This window comes from Dromiciops gliroides, chromosome 1 (assembly GCF_019393635.1).
Source record: "Dromiciops gliroides isolate mDroGli1 chromosome 1, mDroGli1.pri, whole genome shotgun sequence".
NCBI lineage: Eukaryota > Metazoa > Chordata > Mammalia > Microbiotheria > Microbiotheriidae > Dromiciops > Dromiciops gliroides.
The window spans coordinates 201,087,893-201,096,669 of record NC_057861.1 but is presented as its reverse complement, the minus strand read 5'-3'; the positions used below and the strand labels follow the sequence as shown (position 1 = coordinate 201,096,669).

General features: G+C 39.1%; 1 pseudogene; it reads right to left on the bottom strand.

Moving 5' to 3' along the window:
* Nucleotides 1-1,375: 1,375 nt before the first annotated feature.
* Nucleotides 1,376-1,897, bottom strand: LOC122735636 (annotated as a pseudogene).
* Nucleotides 1,898-8,777: the final 6,880 nt, after the last annotated feature.

Sequence of the window (8,777 nt, the reverse complement as noted above, 5' to 3'; positions counted from 1 at the left end):
TAACATCATTTGACTTCAAGGTCTTGGAAACTATACAATACAGAAAAATGGAAAGAGCCATTTTGCCAATTATCTCTTCTGTATCTCTGCTCAAAATGCTGATGACATAAGGTCTGCAATAGTAAAGACTTAGTAATCATCTAATTAAACGCAGAAAATACTCTTATCAAGAGTGACATTATGATGATATTTGTGAGGCACATGTTTCACTGCTAACAATACATACCCCACCCCCAACCTCCCCTTCTCTATTCCACATATGTACTATTGAAGGCAACCACCTGTATTAATAGGATGAGCCTAGACTTTTCCCAAAAAAAGGAAATGCACACCTTCCTGCCTAATCATTTAGCCAGGCATACACTTCTTTCACCCCTTATCCTTACTCGGGTAAAACTAATGACCTACGATATCTAAGATAGTATAGTTTTTGTCTAACTTATGTCCATACAAAAATCAATAAATAGGCTACCCTCTTGAATTGATGATATCTTCTTGGAACCCAGCCAATAGAATAACGTTATAATGCACCCTCCTAGGCATTATTCATAAGCACAATGTGGCATACTTTCATTCTGATTGACTTTGGCTATAATTAAAGGCTACCCAACCATTGCAAGAGATGGCCTTTGGAAACTTAGGAATTCCAAGGAACTCAAGCATAAACCATTTTTGGCTTCCTCAAACAGGGAAGAACTATTCCATGGGCATTTTCTTGTGCATAAAAGAAACACTATAGATTTTCTCAGAAACTCAGGACTCAAATGAGAAGACATGTAGCTTCTCAACAGATCTTTAAATAAGACAAAACTGTGATGTTTAGAACCGGTTAAAACTGGATATTTCTCAATAAACACCCATTCATAGCGATTTGCGGCAATAACTCAATCCTTAAGTACATTTAATGCATAGACAGCAAGATGGGAGAGGGAGTATCATGTATGAGGAATATTCAAGAAGATAGTTCAGGTTAACCATAGGACTCATAATGGGGAGTAATATAGAAGTATGGAAAGGTAGTTTGGGGCCAGGTATCAAAGGGCTTTAATTTAGACAGTTATAATTGACCCTAGAGGCCATTGGAGTTTACTGAGCAGCAGATTTCTTTGGGCCAATTTGCATTTCAAGAAAATCACATCATCAGCTTGTAAGGAGAGACTTGAGGAAGGATGACCAAATATAGGAGACCATTTTAGCAATTAGAGTAAAGGCAGACAAAGGCCTAAACTAAAGTAGTGGCCATGGGAATAAAGGGAAAGGGATGGATGCAATAAATATTGTGGATAAAGAAATAATTAATAACTAATTGACTACATGAGCAGAATAAATAAGCATAAGAAGTCCAAGAAAAATCCATAGATGTGAACCTAGGTGACTAGCTCTTACGGTCAGCTGAGATAAGCCCCCGCATCTCTCTGTGTTTGTGCATTGGCTTGGTGATCCATTGAGTGTCAGGGTTTCTTCTGATAGATTTATGGAATGGGTCAATTAAGAATAACCTCAAAGAATTTGTAGGTTGAATCTTTAGCCACCCAGTAGAAGTTCAAAATTATCAGGACCCCACAGTGGTGGCCAGCATGTTCTTCTGCTGCAGACTGAATAATCCTGGCAAACTTCAGCTGATTGACACCATGATGTGCAGGTTTACCATATGTGGCACCCTTGGGAACTGGACATTTTTGGCCACTCCTGTAAACATGAATGTGGTAGATGACATAACCTTGCTTGGCCTTGTAGCCCAGCTGGTGGACCTTGTCTGGTCTGGTGGGTTGGGGGCCCGGTACAGAGCCAACCACTGGCAGTACTGCCAGCAACAGCACACGTGCAACACGAACCACATGATGTCTGACTGCTTCTTCCTTCATATCTCCTGGATATATTTGTAGGCCACACCCATGCTGGCTTACACTTACCCTGACATATAGCTTCCTCAAGCCAGAAGGGTAGAGTCCACCTTCCCCCAATCCTTTATGGGCTTTAGTCTTAGACACTTTGATGTTCTTTTCCTTGATACTCTCTTCTCTCTAGAATAGGTTTTTGTGATACTATCTCTCTTGATTTTCCTCCTGCCTATGTGACTACTCCTTCTCCCACTGAAGAAACTACTTCTAACCATGTAGATCAGCCAATTCTCATCAAATTATATAGCTTTAGCAATTTTTGTAAAGATAAGTAGGGAGAATAAAATGAATAACTTGGTGTATTCTTGGTCTTGATCACAAAAGAGCTCATGTCATTAACAAGCTATTTTCCCTGGAAATTTTTGTGAGATTGTCTGGCTATTTTATTGCCTCTAATCCATTACTAAGAAAAAAAAACCAATATTCTTTGTTCCTTTTTGTCTGTTTCTCCAGGTCCTGCTCATAGTAGGTACTTTTAAAATCCTAGCAATTGTAATTATTTAATAAGCATGAATTTACGCTTAAGTACGGAGTATAGGGTGTGTCCAGGGAAGACTAGTACCTTGGGTATGAGGGCTGAGGAGCCCTGTACAGGGCTGCTTTCTACCTCCGGTGTCTACCTATTCTGCCTAACTTTAACCTGTGGCTCCAAGAAGCTATAGCATGCACAATGACTACACCCTGGTAAACTATTTCGTCAGATGGACTAAACCAGTTTGAGGGTAACTGCAGTGTCTCAGATACATTGGTGAGTTAAGGAGGTGTCAGTCTACCCAAAGCATGTGAAGACTTACCCTTACAGAACAGACAGATAAGAACCATTTGTTCCAAAGGCCATGAAGGCAACTGAAGCAGGTGCTGTAGAGCACTTAGCATTTGTTTGGATAACGAAGATGCCAAGGTTGTACACTGAATCTTGAACCATTACAGAGTCATCTTGACTCTTCCCTGCCACTGGATTGTGAAGACTCTGGAAGAGAGAGTGAGGCCAATGACTGTGCAAATCTACCTCACTTAAATCCAATTTATGCACAAATCAAAAGACATCACTCATGCTAGTTTACCATTTTTACCTATTTCACAGTCCTATGATAGGCAAGTGACAAAGCAACAGGTACAGATACATTGGGAGCTGTAGTGACAACACTGAACACAGACAGCATAAAGTCATCTTCTCACTGGAAACAGCAGTGGGAATTGGCAGCCCCCTGGGTATCTGAGCAGCCTTTTAGGGACGGCACTGCTCAGCTCCTGATGTGAGCAAGGGGTTAGAAAAAGTATCCTAAAAATCATCTTCTTACTCAACCCTGATTAATATGACAGGCAGGGATCCCACCATGTGGTCAAAAGACAAAAGAAAGTACAAAAAATTCTGCAAAGATGATTCCACTTGCCATTAGTACAATGTGAACACTTATAGACAAAATAAAATCTAGTAACCTGAAAGAAACAGCTCTTGTTGAAAGGGGATTCATCAGGTATCACATCCTAATAGCAGCTCTAAGTGAAACAAGGCCAGCTTACTGAATTTGGAGCTGGATACATGGTTTTCTGGAGTGGCTGCAGTCAAAGGAGCAACATGAAGCTGGTGTAGATTTTGCAATCAAAACTAATCTAGTCAACAACGTTGTATACCTACCAAAAGGAGTGAATGACAGCTCATGACAGCTCATGACATTATGATTTCCACTTTCAGGAAAACACTATGCTCCCATCATCAATGCTTATGTTCCCACTATGACAAATCTTGATGAGGTCAAAGAAAAAATTTATAAAGACATGGAGACTTATCATCAATGCACCAAAAAAGGATGAACTTATAATTCTGGGTAACTAATGCTAGAATGGGTGCAGACTACCAGATATGGCAGGGAGTCCTTGGGAAGATCTGTGCCTCTCATGACCTTCTCATCACCTACAGTCTTCAATTTACCTAAATGCAATAAAATTTTGTGGATGTACCCTCACAGCAAACATTGGCATTTACTAGTCTATGTGATTGTAAGAAGAGACAGATAGGATGTGAGACTGAGGAAGTTAATATGTGATGTGGAGTGCTGGATTGATCATAGACTTCTTTCCAAGCTAAAATTTTCATTCAACAAAAGAGTCAGCATCAAGGCAAAATGACGACCAGAAGACTTCATGTCAAAAGATTAGAGCACTTCTTTGAGTGGGAACAGTTTGTTGATAACTTGAAGGGAAAGTTGAGGAAATACACATTTGGCAGCAGTGGAGCAGAAAACGAGTGGTCTGCTTTTAGAGATTTGATATACAAAACCAAATTTGTTCATCTGGATCAGAACACTTGCAAACATCAAGACTGGTTTGATGAAAATGATGGACAAAGTCAAAAGCTGCTAAAAGACATATAAGAACTCCACAGGGTTTACCAGCAGAATAGTTTGTCCATTCCTAAGAAGTCAGCATTTAACTCCATCAAAACTAAATTGCAAGCAAAGCTTAGAGAGATGTAGGAATCTTGGCTCAGTAAAAAGACAAATGAAATTCAGTTTTATGCTGATAGTAACAATCCAAGGAACTTTTGTTATGATGTCCAGAAGGCTATTTATGACCCAAAGACACATGGTGCATCTCAACTACTCAGTGCTGTTGGAGCCATATTGATTACTGGTAAGGGAATGATCCTGGAAAGATGATCTGAACACTTCCATAGTGTTCTCCCTAAACCATAATCAACCAGTACTAAAACCATTGACCTCACGTTGAAGTCAACACCTCTATAGACAAATTTCTGACTGAAGAAGAGGTTTTGAATGCCATTAGGCTCATCTCCTGAGGCAGAGAACCTGGTATTGATTCTATCCCAGCTGAGATTTACAAAGTGGGGGTCCATTGCTCATACAAAACCTTACTGAAATTTTTCAGGTTATCTGGCAAGAGGAGATCATCCCTCAGGAGTTCAAGGACATTTCTATTGTCCTCAATAGAGGCAAAGGAAATAGATTGCCCCGAAACAATCATGGGTGTGGGGGTCTCTCTCTTAGTCATTGATGGAAAGATTCTTGCCAGAATCTTCCTTAATAGGCTGATCCTTCACCTAGAAAATAGTCATCTACCTGAGAGACAGTGTGGCTTCAGAAATGGTTGAGGAATGGTGGATATAGTGTTTGCTGCCTGATAACTCTGGGAGAAATGCCAGGAGCAGAACAGAGGTCCATATTAAATGAGTGTAGATCTGAGCAAGGCTTTTGATACTGTCAGTTTTGAGGGTTTATGGATAATTATGTCAAAATTTGGTTGCCTGATGAAGTCCATCAGTATTGTACATCAATTTCATGATGGTATGCTTGCCTGTGTTCTGAATAATGGACAATGCTCTTGAACTTTGCCTATCACCAATGGAGCAAAATAAAGCTGTGTACTTGCTCCCATGTTTTTATCATGATGTTTTTAGCCATATTGTCAAATCCCTTTAATGAGGAAAAGCATGGCATCAAAATCAACTCCCACACCATTGGCAAATTCTTCAACTTGAAAAGTCTACAAGCCAAAATTAAAGTGGAGGGAGTTTTGATGCATGATTTTTGTTTGCAGATGTTTGTGCACTCAATGAAGCCTCTGAAGCTGAGATACAACAAAGTATGGTTCAATTCTCTGTTGCTTGTGCTAATTTTGGCCTAAAAATTAACACCAAGAAAATATAGGTGCTCTGTCAGCTAGCATCATACTATCCACATTTGGAATCATCACTGACATCAAATGGAGAAGTTGGGAATACTGTCAATAGGTTCACTTACCTTGGCAGTATACTTTATACTGATATACACATTGATAATGAACTTGATGCACACATTGTCAGAGTTATCTCAGCATTTGTCAGGCTCCAAAGGGAAATGTAAGAGAAGAGATATTAGAATGACTACCAAACTGAAGGTCATTGTGCTGATCACATTGTTGTATGTCTGTGAAACTTAGACAGTATACCAGCACCATGCCAGGAAACTGAATCACTTCCAATTGAATTGTCTTAGGAAGATTCTGAAAATCACCTGGCAGGATAAGGTACCAGACGCTTAGGTCCTCTCGAACTAAACTGCCAAGCATTCAAACTGTACTACAGAGAACGCATCTCCCATGGTTTGATTGCCAAATGTAGGCTTGCCTAAAAGACTATTTTTTGGAGAACTCACAAAAGGCAAGCATTCATATGATGGTGAGGAAAAGTGGCATAAGGACACTCTCAAGGTCTCTCTTAAGAACTTTGGAATTGATTGCATGACATTGAAGACATTGGCACAGGACCACCTAGCATGGTGCGGCTTTATTGGAGAAGATTCTGTGCTCTGTGAGCAAAGCAGAATTGAAGTAGTTCAAAAGAAATGCAAAATGCACAAATTTAGAGAATCCAACCCCAATGTTCACATGAATTATTTGTGTCTGACCTTTGGTAGAGTATTCTGAGTTCATATTGGCCCCATCAACCACAGCTGACCATGCTGTAACTTGACTGTAACAAAGTGATATCATTTTGGTTTTCTTCAAGAACAAAGGACAACAATCAAGCAACATTTGTGTATATACTAAAACCTTTATGAAGAAAATAATGTGTCAAAAGGGTTAATATTTGTTTATGGTGAACATAGTAGGAAATTTCCCCCCTACCATATTTCCCCTTAAGCTTTATATGCTATTCCCTCTCCTACCTGGCCACCTCAGCATACACATTCAGACAAATAAGGCACTGAGTGCTGAGCCTAAAGACAAAACAGGATGTGGGATGAAAGAAGGGGAGGCCAAAATATTGTTCCCTCCCTGCAACCAATTTTTATCCTTAATCAGTCAACCCATACATGTTTTGAATCCCTACCAAGTTGAATGTATCTTGTTTAACCCTTAATAGAAACAAAAATGTACCACACCACTTGGTTCCTGCCCCCAGTTTTTTGAGAAAGACAAAAATCAGATTCAGTATTATTTATTCATCTGACTTTTTAGCTTCTGTTTTACTTTAAAATGCTTAATATTTTTAGATAGAATGAATTTGAAATATTTGCAACACTATATATTTGTGAAAAGTATCTAAATCGAGTCACTAATGACAATATTGCTTGGGGCAAAATCAACATATGTGCCAAAGAACTTCATGTTTTGATTGAATATCTTTGGGGAAAAAAACATTTCCAACCTTACTGCTCTAATGCTGCTTCAGAGTATGCTGGATGTGCTCTACATTCATTTCATCTTCCTTAACAAAGATTTTACATACGAAAACACAATTAGAGCCACAAATTTTGTAGAAGGAGATTAGTTGCAAAATTTTTTCTTAAAATATTCTTCTTTGGGGGGGGGCAGGGCAATGAGGGTTAAGTGACTTGCCCAGGGTCACACAGCTAGTAAGTGTCAAATGTCTGAGCCTGGATTTGAACTCAGGTCCTCTTGAATCCAGGGCCAGTGCTTTATCCACTGTGCCACCTAGCTGCCTTCAATATTCCTCTTTCAAAGAATTACTTCTCCATGAAATCTAATTAAAATTTAAGTAAAAGTTTTTATTATTTGGCAGGAGATGGCAGGAGAAAAAGGCTAGACTTCAACTCCCAGGGAGGTACATGTATATGGCATGTTCCTTAATCCATACCTCTATGTCTGGGAGAAGAACTCTAACTTCAAGTCACAGAACAAGAAAGATGACAATTTTATAGAGGCAAGAAGGCAGTGGCGGGCAGGTGGGGGGGGACTTAAGATTGAAAAGTTACAGCAGTTTGAAAATGATGATGTTAGCTATTTGGATATATGAGTAATAAAAATTCCACATTTCTAACTTGAGATTATTGTGACTCCCTGGTCCTAATCACATAGCAAACATGACTGGCTCCCATCTAAATCCATGCTGTAAATTCAAGGTGCCAAGCTTTCTGGGTGTCCCTGACATGGCTGCTTTATTATCTGTTTGACCAACCACTACCTGGTTAATCGACTACTTTGCTTCTCCAATGAAAGAGTCATCTCTGACCCCAGCAAGATGATCAACCATATTTCTCTGTGGTCATAATGTCCCCCTCAGGGCTAGAGTATCCCTAACTGGACCCAGGCCTACTAGGCTGCTCCTACAGTTGTCTTGTCATAATTTTCTGGTAAATCCATAATGGCAATGTGTACTATCCAAACAAAAAACATTCTGTGACTTCCTTGAAAGCCATGGTTGCAAAAAATATATTGACCGTATCAAAGAATTCCTCCAATGGTTTCCATCATTTTCACATTTCTAATAGTTTAGTCTATATCAGGCATCAACTTACAAAATGGTCCTTTTCAGGGATATTTATGAATAATAAAATAGCATGAAACATTTATTAACAATATTATCATGTCTTTGAAATGACACAGTTTTATATTCTAAGCACTTAATGTGGACACGCTCCTTTTTTATCCCATTTCAAATGAGAGCTGAAAATGTTTATCATCTGTATTTTAAGTGCCATAAAGGGATCATTTCATCTCTATCATCCAAACTGAATATCCGATTGCAATTAAAAGCAGTGTCTTGAGGATAAAACCTCATTGTCCACTATTGAGCAGCAGGCAGGAAGGTGATAGATATTACAGATACCAGGATTCTAGAGCTTGGACAAAAGCTAATAATTCAGGACTGAGAATCAATTCAAAAGCCAATAGACTAGGCTAAACTTGGATGATTGGGTACCACAGGTCAAGTGGATAAGTCAAAGTTAAGGACATTACAATAGAAAGTTAGAAACAAAATATAGATAGAACCCCCAAATTTTAGAAGTTTTACAACCACTGGCAGTCAAAATACAAGGCACATTTCAGGACATTGGAGATGCAGATGAGTTTATGGAATGCGGCAACATCTAGACGAGAATAGATACAAGGTACCTAGAAAAAAATTCTCAA